Source organism: Geotrypetes seraphini, chromosome 10 (genome assembly GCF_902459505.1).
Source record: "Geotrypetes seraphini chromosome 10, aGeoSer1.1, whole genome shotgun sequence".
Classification (NCBI taxonomy): Eukaryota; Metazoa; Chordata; class Amphibia; order Gymnophiona; family Dermophiidae; genus Geotrypetes; species Geotrypetes seraphini.
In genome coordinates this window covers 23,753,403-23,768,422 of record NC_047093.1, presented here as the reverse complement: position 1 = coordinate 23,768,422, position 15,020 = coordinate 23,753,403, and the positions used below count along the sequence as shown (strand labels likewise).

The 15,020-nt window shown below is 38.7% G+C and overlaps 1 long non-coding RNA gene across 1 annotated transcript in view; it reads right to left on the bottom strand.

The window, feature by feature from the left end:
- Nucleotides 1–10,465: 10,465 nt before the first annotated feature.
- LOC117367946 overlaps nt 10,466–15,020 on the bottom strand; it is a 35,246-nt gene continuing 30,691 nt past the window's right edge. Inside the window, exon 3 of the long non-coding RNA XR_004540885.1 lies at nt 10,466–10,588. This is a non-coding gene — a long non-coding RNA (uncharacterized LOC117367946). The remainder of the gene's footprint in view (nt 10,589–15,020) is intronic.

Here is a 15,020-nt window from a genome sequence, read left to right as displayed (position 1 = left end):
ATCTATTAGCATACAATGAAAGCAGTGTATGCAAATAGATCTCATGCATATTCACTGGGGAAATCCTGAAAACCCGACTGGATTGCGGCCCTCGAGGAAGGAATTTGACATCCCTGCTTTAAGGAGACCCCAAATAGTTCAGGGTTTTGGGATATCCAAAATCCAAGATAATGAAAGAAGACGAGGAAGGTAGAAAGGCTATAAGATGAATAATCTATCTCTATGAATACAAAATCCTGAAGCAAGACATATGAATAAAACCAGTATGCATTTATGAAATTCATTAAATCAATGTTCAAATAGACTTTTATGTCTAGCAGTAGCCATCATGAAGGTAATTTTAGAGAGAGAACAAAAAGCGGAGATAGCCAAGGGGTAAGGATGTTTATGTTTATTAAAAGTCTTTATATACCGCTTAATTTACCAAAGCGGTTAGCAAAACAATTCAGGAATTATTGAAAATAACTCAATTAAAATAGGAAAGGAAAGAGGGGAAAAAAAAAATATCACCGTATACAAAATAGCATAACTCTAACTTACTTATAATGCATCAATAATATAATATAATGTAATACAGATTGAAACACGGAATTCAAGTCCCATCCAAGTTCCAAGTTTATTCTATATTTGATATACCGTCTATCGACAAGTATCTGCAATACTAAAATTAAGATACAATTAAAAAAAGGGGTCATTTAAAAATAACATAAGTGATTGACGAGACATAGACAACTTTGGTACGATAGGTACTGGGGTGGGAGGGGTAAAGATAAAATTGCATTGAAGTAAAAATAAAATTTAAGAGGAGGGTAAGGGGGGAGGGGGAAAAACACAAGGAAGGGGAAGTCGCTTCTTAAAAGACAACTGAAGATAATGGGTCTTTAAGGCCCTCTTTTACTAAGGGCTCCTTTTTAACTAAGGTGCGCTAGCGTTTTTAGCGCACAATGCATTACCGTGTATGCTAACCCTGCGCTACATGCCAAGAATTAACGCCAGCTCATGCTGGCGTTAGCATCTAGCGCGTGTGGCAATGCAGCGCGTGCTAAGCGCACGCTAAAACCGCTAGCCCTAGTAAAAGGAGCCCTAAGGTGTGCTAAGTGTTTCAGCGCGCATTTAGGGCTCCTTTTACAAAGGTGCGTCAGGGCCTTAACGCACAGAATAGCATGCGCTAAAATGCCGTACACGCTAGCCGCTACCGCCTCCTCTTGAGCAGGCAGTAGTTTTTCGGGTAACGCGCGCTACAGCGCCTGCTAATCCGGTGCATGCGCTAAAAACGCTAGTGCACCTTTGTAAAAGGAGCCCTTAGTACACGCTAAATCAACGCATGTGCTAACCGCTAACGTATCCATAGGATAACATGCACACATTACCATTTAGCATGTGATTAGCAGGTGCTAATATTTATCGCACGCTAAAAAGCATAGCGCACCTTAGCAAAAGAAGGGGTAAATGTCTTTAAAAGTTTAATAAAGACTAGTAGTATAATGGGTACACCTCATGTCAAAATGATTGACAGCTGTCAAAGATAAGGATCGACCAATCAGACTTATTTAAAAATTCTTTACCCTTGTCTGTTTGTAGTTTTTCAGGTGTACGCCCTAAATTAAATATTGTTTCAAAGACTTTGGTAACTCCGTGACCGGTTTTTGTTTTTAAACTCACGGCCCATGCACATTTTGTCAGGATATCTATTACCGTTAAGTTGTATTTGTAACTGTTGTTATAATGGGCCAAGGCCGACATGTCCACTAAGTCGCTTTGCCATTGTTTTCTTTCTTTTAAAATGGATTCCAGCGGGCCTGTGTAAATTGTATGCGTTTTTACTGGTGACCCAATCCACCACGTCTTTTCTACGGACTGTAATATCATTCTTTTTAGCCGCTTGAAGTAGAGGGTTAATTCCTCCATAATTGCCTGCTGCGTTTGGATCATAATAAATATGCTTCAATAAAGATTCCGTCATCTGTACCCTGTTCTAGTCAACTCTGTTAACCTCGCTCTAAATAAAAAAAAAAAATGTCTTAAAACTCTACCTTTTAACAGAGGTAGTTAGGGACAGTGGGTTGTTTTTTTCAGAACTTTTTATTTCTGCTTGTTAAAGAGCTAAGGCATACATCACTATGACAACACCAGGGGGCAGGACATGTTCAGACAGGTTTTGGTTTTTTTTTTCTTCATATTTAAACATCCCTGGCTTTATCAGTTGTCACCATGACAATAGGGGCTGTTACAATCCCACAAACATTAACCAAGTCTTAGCCATGGCTCCTTCTGAACTTCACCTAGCTCTAAATTAAAAAAAATGTCTTTAAAACTCTGTCTTTTAACATGAATAGTTAGGGACAGTGGGTTGTTTTTTTTCCAGAACTTTTTATTTCTGCTTGTTAAAGAGCTAAGGCATATGCCACTATGACAATACCAGTAGTCAGGGACATGTTCAGAAAGGTTTGAACAAACCTCCCCCTCCACCCTTGGCTTTATCAGGGATGCAAGAACCTTTATGATTAACCAGCTTATCAGTTGTCACCATGACAATCGGGGTGTTACTCTTCCCAGAAACATTAACTAAGGTTTCCTTCTGTAGTGTGGGAGTGGGCGTAGTATGGGCAAGGCATGGGTGGGGCTTAGGCAAAGTGGGTGGGGCATGGGTAGGGTTTGGGTGAAAGTAGGCAGAGAGTGGGCATGGTGTAGGCGGGGCTTAACCCAGAAGTGAACGCTGATTGGTCGATCCTTATCTTTGACAGCTGTCAATCATTTTGACATGAGGTCTACCCATTATACTACTAAGACTCTTTTTTCCTCAACTCCATTGGTAAGCTATTCTATAAAACTGGAACCAAATAAATATTGTGAATGTTTTTATTGTTAACCGCTTAGTTATAGGCGGTCTATACATTTTAAAAATAAATAAATAAATGCACAGTTTCTAGAATGCCAGTGGAGTCACACATAGGTTAATAATTTATTGATGATCGGACATGGCCAGGTTTAGCAAGTGTCTGCCTCAAGGGTGCTTAATTCTGCATGAAAAAAAAACCAAACCAACCATAATAGACCCGATTTTGAACCCTTGGGAGGCAGCCCAGCTGCCTCCCATGGTCAGTGGCAATCCTGGATTTTCACTGCCGGTGCCTTCAAAATGGCTGCCGCACCCTCTTGAAGTACCACAAGTTGCTGTGAAAAGATGCAGCAGCTATTTTGGAGGACTGGTGAAGGGGCAGGAGTGAGAGGGCTGCACTCCTGTCCCCATTGGCCCCCCAGTGGACCACCAGGTATTATTTAACATCTATAGTGTATGGCTTCACTTGGTCAATATTTGAGTCTTTGGGCACTTATAGGTTGTATGTAGATGACATTCTTTGGGGTTGCTGGGTTCTGAAAGGAATGATCAGTTGAATTTCTATATGCAGAATGTTGTTAATTGGTTGATGAAACATGATTTAAGTTTGAATGTTGGTTGGGAGAGGTGGTATGGAAATTTGGCCACTGTGTGTGGGAGGGATGTATGTTTAAGGGTGGAGAAGGAAATAACTCTATTGGAGGGGAAGGTTAATCATCGTCTTAATATGGAAGCTCAAGTGACAACAACGATTCCGTCTTGTTTCGTACAACTTCACTTGCTTTTTCATTTGAAACCTATACTTTCACCTCTTGACTTCAAGTCTGTTGTACAGGGGATGGCGCTTTCCAGACTTGACTACTGCAACACGCTATATCTTGGCATCTCAAGTGCTAGATGTAGGGCATTGCAGATGGCCCAAAATGCAGCTGCCCACCTGTTTACAGGTGTGCCTAGGTCTGATCACATCACCCCTATACGTTGGCAACTCCATTGGCTGCTGGTTTTGTTTAGGGTACAGCATAAAGTATTACGTATTGTTTATCGAGCCCTATATGCTCCCGCTGCTCTGTATTATAAAGAATCTTTAACTGTGTATGGTCCAGATAGATTTTTATGTTCTGAGAGTGTTATGTGTTTTGTCACAGGATATGATGTCAGAAGTTCACTCTGCTGACACTAGAGCATCTACTGTTGCTATTGTGGGACTGAAGTTGTGGAATAGCCTTTCTGGCTATTTGCGGTTCTGCGCTAATATTTGGAATCTTAAAAAGCTTTTGAGGATCCATCTTTATGCAGCCATGTTTTTGTTGTCTATATAATTTGGAGACTGGTTTATAGTGGATTGTTTGTGGCGTTGCAGAGATTTGTGTGTGTGTGTGTGTTGTGTTTGTATTTGGGACCTCTGATGTGTGTGGTGATTTGTAAACCACCTAGTTATAGGCGGTGTATACATTTTTAAAATAAATAAATAAATAAATCGAAGGGCTGAAAAGTGGAGCTAAGAAGCAGGGCTACTGGTGCAAAACACAGTTATAGGTAGGACTGGCCCTGATGCAATGAGACAACTTATTTTGATGTTGAGTAAAACACTGTTCTCATTAATTGTCACTTTTTTTTTTGTTGGCGCCTACCGTGTTAAAACTTTGTAAGCATGTAGGCAATCATAAATGCATAACTAACCTTTTCTTCTTCTCAACCAACAGACATAAGAGAAGCTCACATTTGAACTTCGTTTCCTTGCCAGTTAGAGGATGTAAACTCAAAAGACACCATCAACACCTTTTCTCACATCAAGCAGCATTATGAGGTAAAGATCTAGAACAATTGCTTACGCCTACTACTTATGGGGAATTTAGGAAACACCTGAAAACATATCTGTTCTTGAAGTATCTAGATAGCTGGCCCGTACAACTCTTTCTCTTCAATAACGGTTCCCTTGAGCAGTTAACCACCATCTTTCACCTCTGTTAAGTTCAATCAATTTGTACCATCTTTTAATCTTTGTAAACCGCATAGAACTTCACGGTCCTGCGGTATATAAACTGTTATTATTATTATTATATTCATTCTCCCGGAACAATTCACAGAAGAGTTGGAAAAGACTGGGAATAATCTAATGCTTATGGCTCGTCCTCTCTTTCAAGAGTTTGGCAGTGATTCATTCTTTATCTGGAACAATTTCTAATTGTGATGTCAAAATATAAAGATTAAAGAGATACTGAATGACAAGGAGCTATAAACACAACCCAAACAGATTTCTTATATGATGACTTTCTGATTTATATACAGTTTAGTACATGACACATCCCCATTTGCTAAGCTCTCAAAATGTGTAAATAATACATAGTGGAATATATCATGATACTGAAATATAGCTGATTTTAGTTGCACGCTGAGAAATGACACAGTTCATTTGACTATCTTATAGTGTATAAGTTTGTAACCGGTGGTTTGCCAGCAACATAATGCTTTTAAGCATCAAGTCTTTCATGGGGAAAATGGTCTTGTGCACAAAATATTTTATGTGCAATGATGAGGCTGGAAGCTTAAGTTACAAATATTGCTGGGGTGTTGCCACTGCAAAGAGAGCAGTTTGTCTAAGATCCATAAAACCATGGCATTGCATCTGTTTCACTGGTGCCTCAAATTCTCTCATCTCCCCCTTCTTGTGTATACTGGGATCAATATTTAAAGGGGTAAAAAAATAACTGGCTATGTCCAACCACACGAATAAAAAGTCTAACCCCACTTTTTACAAAACCGCAATAGCGTTTTTAGCACAGGCCAGCGCTTTGAATGCTCTGCGCTGCTCCCGACCTATGAGTGTTAAAAAAAAAAAAGGGGGGAGGGGGGTCAATTAACCAAAGATTTTTAACTAATTGTACTTGCAATGTTCCATGGCACTGACCTGAATATCTGATTTAAGATAACCACATGACTTGTCTAATATTATCTGCTCGATATTCAAAGCCATTAAAATGATCAGAAGATCTTGGCCATTTAAATGTCTTGCCTGGGGAGATTCAGGGATATTCAGAAGCAATTAACCAGTTAGGCCCCGATTCTATAAATGCCTAAAGGTAGGCGCCGAGGAGCACAAGTGTCAATCATAAGCTAAACACCATTTATAGAATCGCACCTACCAGCACCTAAAGTGGTTTAAGGTACCAGTAGGCATTGAAACCTTAGGTGCAATAAGAACATAAGAATAGCCTTACTGGGTCAGACCAATGATCCAACAAGCCCAATAGCCCATTCTCACGGTGGCCATACAGAATCTCAAAGAATAGCAAGATTCCGGAATCCCAGAGAATAACAAAATTCTAGAATCCCAAAGAGTAGCAACATTCCATACAGAATCTCAAAGAACAGCAAGATTCCGGAATCCCAGAGAGTAACAAGATTCTAGAATCCCAAAAAGTAGCAACATTCCATACAGAATCTCAAAGAATAGTAAGATTCCGGAATCCCAGAGAATAACAAGATTCTAGAATCCCAAAGAGTAGCAAAATTCCATACAGAATCTCAAAGAATAGCAAGATTCCGGAATCCCAGAGAGTAACAAGATTCTAGAATCCCAAAGAGTAGCAACATTCCATACAGAATCTCAAAGAATAGCAAGATTCCGGAATCCCAGAGAGTAACAAGATTCTAGAATCCCAAAGAGTAGCAACATTCCATATAGAATCTCAAAGAATAGCAAGATTCTAGAATCCCAAAAAGTAGCAACATTCCATACAGAATCTCAAAGAATAGCAAGATTCTGGAATCCCAGAGAGTAACAAGATTCTAGAATCCCAAAGAGTAGCAACATTCCATGCTACTGACACAGGGCAAGCAGTGGAATCTCCCATGTCTCTCTCAATAACAGACTATGGACTTTTCCTCCAGGAAATTGTCCAAACCCTTCTTAAAACCAGCCACGTTATCCGCTCTTACCACAACTTCTGACAATACGTTCTCAAACTTAACTATTCTCCGAGTGAAAAAAAAATTTCCTCCTATTGGTTTTAAAAGAATTTCCCTGTAATTTCATTGAGTGTCCCTTAGCCTTTGTAATTTTTGACAGAGTGAAAAATCGATCCATTTGTACCCGTTCTACTTCACTCGGGATTTTGTACACTTCAATCATATTTCCCCTCAGCTGTCCCTTTTCTAAGACGAAGAGCCCTAGCCTAGTTATACCAGGGTTTTTTTGGCGTATAGCTCATCATTGTCCTCTTCCTCCTGGAGCACCACTGAAACGATGGCTGTGTTGGGAGATGGTCTGATTTAAAGAAGCTTGTTGCTCACCTTGCCCTCCTCCTTTTTCCCCCCTATTGGCTCCTTTGCTCCTCCTCCTTCTTTCCTATCCGTCCTGACCCGGAAGGCTTCGTGAGTTGCTCCAGCCTGCTTCTTTTTCATCTTTGTTTTCCATTATTTTCCTGATAATTCCTAACATTCTATTTGCTTTCTTAGCTGCCGCCACACATTAAACAGAAGGTTTGAATGTATCCTCAATGATGACAACTAGATTCTTTTCTGGGGAACCGATTCCTAGTGTGGAACCCTGCATCACATTCAGGTTCCTCTTTCCCACATGCATCATTTTGCACTTGCTCACATTAAACGTCATCTACCATTTTGATGCCCCGTCACTCAGTCCCACAAGGTCCTCTTGCAATTTTTCACAATCCTCTTGCAATTTACAACTTTGTGTCATCAGCAAATTTAATTATCTCACTAGTTACTCCCATCTCTAGATCACTGATAAATGTGTTAAAAAGGCAGTGGTCCCAGCACAGACCCCTGAAGAGCCCCACTATTTACTCTTCTCTATTGAGAATATTGACCATTTAAATCTACTCTCTATTTTCTTTCAACCAGTTCTTAATCCATAATAGGACATTAACTTCTATCCCATGACTTTCTAATTTCCTCAGAAATATTTCATAAGGTACTTTGTGAAATGCCTTTTGAAAATCCAAATACATAATATCAACTGGCTTACCTCTATCCACATGTTCAGTCACCCCTTCAAAGAAATGAAGTAGATTGGTGAGGCAAGATTTCCCTTCACTAAATTCATGTTGGCTTTCTCTCATTAATCCATGCTTATGTACACATTCTGTCATTTTGTTCTTTATAATAGTCTCTACTATTTTGCCCAGCACCAACGTCAGACTCATCAGTCTATAATTTCTTGGATCACCTCTGGAACCCTTTTTAAAAATTGGCGCCGCGTTGACAACCCTCCAGTCTTCTGGTATGATGCTGGATTTTAAAGAAAATTTACAAATTAACGACAATAGCTCTGCAAGTTCATTTTTTTTCAATTCTATCAGCACTCTGGGATGTATACCATCTGGTCCAAGCAATTTGCTACTGTTCAGTTTGTCAAATTGACCCATTACATCTTCCAGCGTTACAGAGATTTGTTTGAGTTTCTCTGATCCATCAGAATTGAATACCATTTCTGGTACTGGTAACTCCCCGTGGAGTGATGATGTTCCCAAATGGACTTTATTTGAAAGTATCAAAGTTCCAAAGGTACACTAAAATCATCCACATAAAATAATTCCATCCACATAAAAGTAAATCATCCACATAAGAGCCTTAAAGGACCTAGTCCGCTAGGGATAGAGGGCCCAACATGGTCCGCGTTTCGACAAAAAGTCTTCTTCAGGGGTCCCTGGGGGTCCTATAAAGGTGAGTATGTGGGAAACAATTGTGTGGTGAGCCAGAAGTGAGACAAGAGACCCCTGAAGAAGACTTTTTGTCGAAAACGCGGACCGTGTTGGGTCCTATATCCCTAGCAGACTAGGTCCTTTAAAGCTCTTATGTGGATGATTTACTTTTATGTGGATGGAATTATTTTATGTGGATGATTTTAGTGTACTTTTGGAACTTTGATACTTTCAAATAAAGTCCATTTGGGAACATCGTCACTCCACAGAGTTTTTTGATTTTCTCTGGATTTTCTTCTTTGTTTCCCACGTACTCACCTTTATAGGACCCCCAGGGACCCCTGAAGAAGACTTTTTGTCGAAATGCGGACTGTGTTGGGTCCTGTATCCCTAGCGGACTAGGTCCTTTAAGGCTCTTATGTGGATGATTTACTTTTATGTGGATGGAATTATTTTATATAGATGATTTATTTTTATGTGGATGGAATTATTTTATGTGGATGATTTATTTTTATGTGGATGAAATTATTTTATGTGGATGATTTCAGTGTACCTTTGGAACTCTGATACTTTCAAATAAAGTCTATTTGGGAACATCGTCATTCCACAGAGTTTTTTTGGTTTTCTCTGGATTTTCTTCTTTGTGGATATTTTGGGGTCAATTCCTCTTGTTTTTTACTGGTAACTCCCCCACATCTTCCTCAGTGAAGACCAAATTCATTTAATTTCTTTACTATGGCCTTGTATTCACCGAGAGCCCCTTTTGTCCCTCGATCGTCTAGTGGTCCAACTGATTCTCTTCCCAGTTTCTTGCTTTTAAAATACCTAAAAAGTTTTTACTGTATGTTTTTCTTCCAGCAAAATCTTCACTCCAAAATTCCAAGTGTGGCATTATATACTTGAAATGGGAGTTAAGTACGGGGTCCTTTTACTAAGGCATGCTAACCAATTTAGCGCGCGCTGAAGATTAGTGTGCGGTAAATGCTAAGAATATAATGGGCGCCTTAGAGCGTACTAAATCGGTTAGCTCACCTTGGTAAAAGGACCCCTATATTATTTAAATTTGATCCTGTGCATTTTTGATATTGCCTTCACTATTAGTGGTTATTCTATCAAATGTATTTCATATGGTACTCTTATGGTGTCAGGTCAAAAGCACGCCGGAACAAAGGCGCGCAGACAATTGAGCGCAGTGTTGAGGTGCGCGCCACAGAAAATTACTGTTTTTAGGGCTCCGACGGAGGGGGCGTGGGGGGAACCCCCCCCCACTTTACTTAATAGAGATTGCGCAGCATTGTGGGGGCATTGTGGGGGGTTTGGGGGGTTATAACCCCCCACATTTTACTTAAAACTTCACTTTTTCCCTGTTTTTAGGGAAAAAGTTAAGTTTACAGTAAAATGTGGAGGGTTACAACCCCCCCAAACTCCCCCACAACGCCGGCGCGATCTCTATTAAGTAAACTATTAAGGCATTAGTTTTTTAGCCGGCCGTGGGGGTTAGCGCGTGATGAAATGTCCGACAGGCTAACCCCGCTAGCGTGGCTTGATAAAAGGACCCCTTAATATATGTTAAAAAATTAAATTTACAAAATGGAATGGGATAAAAACAAATGCATAAAATATGCAAAAAAGTAAGAGGTTTCCACTGCATACCCCTGGTCCAGAAAACTATTTTGCCTATGAAAAGATACTCTTTGATCATCTGATACACATCATTAATTGAGAGAGTGACAGGTAACTTTTAGAAAAAAGGATTTATTTTGGTACAAGGTTGCATGCGACCTGAACATGGATTTTGATATAATTTCACAATACACTAATGTGATAATACACCCACTTTCTGCATCTAATCTATTTATGCAATGGATTTATGCAGACCAATGATGCTGTGTAATGAACCTAATTTGAAGTAAAAAAAAAAAAAAAAAAAAAGTTGGGAAGAAAACATGAAGATCTTCTCTAAATTAAAATTAAATGCTTTCACAAAATAACTTATTCTCCACAGCCAATGATTTGGAAATTTACATGATGTCATTCAAAATTAATGATTTGCAAAGAATCTTCTTTATATCCTTTGAAACTGAAAATAAATGTATAAGAACAATTTTTGAGCTATATATTAAAGATTAAACGCTAAATTAACATTTTTATTACATAGACTTCAGGATATAGAATGTGACAAGGTACCCTCACAGCTATTATCCTGATGGCTGTGCAGCGACAATTACATTATATGTCAGAAACTATATTAAGAGCACTTGCCTTTCATTCCTATAATAAAATCTGGTCATCTGCATTAAGCATAATTTGTTTGAAACTAGAAATGTGATGTGAAGTTTAGCTGGAACTGTCTCCATTTTTCTTCCAAGCACATCCTGATCCCCATCTAGTTCTCTTGCATTTGAACAAACTTGACAGTAAAAACATAGACACAGAAATATGATGGCAGATAAAGGCCAAATGGCCCATTCATTCTGCCCATCCACAGCATCTACTATCTCCTCCTCTCCCTATTGGCTAAGGATCTTAACATTTGCATCTCCTCTTTCTATAGGCTAAGGCTCTTTACACCCACATTGTGAGGTCATAGAACTTTATGGATATACAAATAGACATGATGGCAGATAAAGACCAAATGATCCATCCAATCTGCCCCTTCACAGCATCCACTATTTCCTCCTTTCCCGAAGAGATCCCAAGTGCCTGTCCCATACTTTCTTGAATTTAGACACAGTTTTTGTCTCCACCACCTCTACCGGGAGCCTATTCCACACATCTACCACAAAGCTATTTTCTTAGATTACTCCAGAGTCTCTTAACTTCATCCCATGTCATCTCATTCCAGAGCTTCCTTCCAAATGTCTGTTCTTCTGTGCTCACTCAAGCCCAGATTCTGTAAAATGCACTGGCGGCAGCTGCCACCTAAGAAACGGCCGCCGATCACGTGTGAATCACGCAATGGTGCTCTTTATAGAACTGCAATTTCGTGAAAGGTAGGTGTAGAAAATGTAGGCCAGGATTTTCAAAGCCTACATTTCCAGAGCCCACCTTTCATGCGAATCATGGCTATGGAGGCACTTTATGATGCTTAATACAATCAAAGTGGAATTGTCCAAAAATGAATGATGTGCACTAAAGAATTGTCCTCCAATTCATCTGGTGAAATGATGATCTCTATTGTTCAAACATCAAATTGACAAATTGACTCGACATGCGCATGTTTCGGCCATCAGGCCTGCCTCAGGAGTCTTGAAAGTCACTAATGAAGATATACGAGGTGTACTAACACTCGAATGAATTTAAGCATAAATCAATCAAAGAGGAGTGTAATGCCACAAAGAGAACGAATGCTGTCTGCTGACACAATGTTAGCCATACCTACAATGGTGTTAGACGTTGTAGAGCACTTTTGTAGCCCTGATGCAGGCGCCGTTTTTTAAACACCAGTAGGCACCGACATTTTTCCTTTATAACTGCTTGTAATCATTATTAAACGGTGTTGTGCCTAACTTAAGGTGATGTTTATGGAATATGGGCCTCAGTTCCTGTCTCTTCCCAGACCATCATACCAAAAGGAGATGTATGTACCATGTAGTACACAGGAAACACAAACAAACAAAGAAATAGGATATGTAGATACTCAGGATTCTTATAAAATTTAACTCACAGTAGGAAGATACATAGGGCCAGATTCTGTAATTGGGGCCTATCTCATAACCCTTGTAAAATCACCCTGGTTCTCTGCCAGCCTACTTTATTTAGAGGCAAGAGAATTCTAGCACCTTGGACAGCAGCATAAAGTCACAATTGAATAAAATATGGTAGCTACTGGAAACCACTTGGAGAGCAGTTATCAATTAGCACATAAGAATAGCCTCACTGGGTCAAACCAATGGTCCATCTACTTCATTTAGAGGTGAGAGAATTCCAGTACCTTGGACAGCAGCCTAAAGTCACAATTGAATATATGTCTGGTTAGATGGACCATTGGTCTGACCCAGTAAGTGGTTTCCACTCCAGTAGCTACCACATTTTATTTAATTGTGAGTTTAGGCTGCTGTCCAAGGTACTGGATTTCTCTCACCTCCAAATTAAGTAGACTGACTGAGAACAGGGGTGATTTTAAAAGGGTTGTGTAACATGTATACACATAAAAACTAATTTGCACATATAAATTGACATATATGTATAAATGATAATTTTATAGAAGTGGCCACTTAACCTTATAAACTGTGGAGTACAGAGATTGGAAGGATGTATGGAAAAAGTAGACATTCAGGGCTGGATTCTACAACAGCTACCGAACGTTAGGCCATGGTAGCTACCCTACCGCTGCCTCACTTAATTAGTCTAATTGACTTTAATCGATGCAATAATTGATTATGTTGTTTAAAGGCAATTAAGCTGTCATTAAAAAAACAGAGATGGTGCTTCCACAAACAGCACCAGAACCATGACTATGGAAATGCCTACTGGTGCCTAAGGGTAAAATAGGTGTGGTTAATGTCAGAAGTACCCTTAGGCATCAGTAGGCACCTCCTTAGTTACAATTCTTATTACAGATAGGTGCTGAAAATGTAGGCCTTGAAAACCCTGGTCTATCTGTGCTGTGACCGTGATTCTATAAAGAGCGCAACCATGTGACTAACACACGATCAGTACCACTTTTGTGGGTAGCTACTGATCAGGGCATCATTTATAGAATCAAGGCCTCAAGGTATACCTGTATTCTGTATTTGCAATGGTGAAATAGTCATAGAAAATTTGCCAATCAGCATTTAAAATTTTATTTTGTAAATCTTTATTGATATTTCAAACTTTATAATGTATACAATTTAAACATCAGAAAAAACTATATGAAAATACATTATTATCATTAAAATTATTACATTCATCAAATTTTAATCCCCTTTTTTATCCTAATTATAATCAGTAATCTTATATATTATACTATGAATAATAATAAAACAAATAATCCACCCCCCACCCTTCAACCCCCCCTGAATGTGCAAAGGAATCTACTATAATTATAATGTAACAAAGTTAGTTCATGGACCCCATATCCCAATAAAGGATTTACTAATCCCTAAACGTTCTGCCATAATCTTTTCATATTTATATGTTGCACATACAGTTGCCCACCAAAAACTAAAATTAATCCTATCATAATGTTTCCAATTAGATGTGATCATTTGAACTCCTATTCCTGTTAAAATCATAAAAAGGCGACTACTATTTTTATCCAAAGTGGGTTTAACATGAAGAATAGTTCCAAATATTATTGCTTCATATGCCAAAGGGATATCAGCTTGAAGAATATTATTGATTTGCCCCCCAGATCGACTTCCAAAAAGCAAGTATCAATGGACAAAAAAAAGAAGATGATCCAAAGTCCCTATTCAAGTCATGCATAGCAATCAAGTAGCTTCTTTTTAGACTTGGGGGTTCAGAGTAGAGCTCGAGAAGAGAATCATATATACTTGCCTGCCATTGAAAATCATCTAAAATTCACCAAAAATCCTTATAAGTACTCCATAGACATGTATATTTACAAAAGCTACCTGTATAGGAGGTGCTTGTTAGTGTGCATTTGATTTGTTGGGGTGTCTTAAAGATTTAAGTAGGTGCAAATGCAATGGTATACACAAACACCTATAAATGAATGCATTCATAATCCATTTCCCCATTAAAAAAAACGTTTTATTGAGTGGTCCAAAAAAGTTTGAACCAATTAATTTGTGAAATAGACAGAACAACAAGACCCCAAAACCAGGGAAATATTTCATTAAAAAAACCAAAATCGATGGAAAAAAATGTTGTCCATGCACATCACTGTCTGTTTTACGTTGAACTAGCTTCTGTATATTATATTACCACTTACATTGCAAAGCTACTTCTCTGAATGTTTTCTTTTCTAAAATGACTTCTGAAGTTCACTGCACTAAAAGCACTTTTTTTTTTCCCTGTGCCATTAAAGGCTCCATGTTCAACCAACCTTTTATAAAATGCAATCACAGACTGGCATGTACAAACTTAAATGACAATTTTCTGACCTAGCCACCTTATATAAGCTAACACTTTATAGGCTAACAGATTTATTGAGACATATGCTTTTGCAGACCAAAGTTCATAGTGTCAGATGCATTAGCGAGATAATCCTGCTATAGTGGACTTTTGTCTTCAAAAGGCTATGCCTCAGTATGGAGACCTTAACTGAAGCTTAGCATGTATTAATGGAATTAGCATATGCTAATCATATTCCTTCAGGCTTCTTAGCATTTAGCATGCATTAATTCAGTTCAAGGGCCCCTAAATCTATACGGTGCTTCTGGCCTGTATCATTTGTACTGCACCAAGCTACGGAGGTGCTTTTATTTGAAACCAAATTTCCTATTTTCATTATCAAAATAAGATTAAACACTATTTTGTTGATTTCTGTTTCATTTTGTAAAATAGCCGAGCTGACTCAATCCCGTGCCACCTCACTGATAAATCCACACTGTAAAATTTAA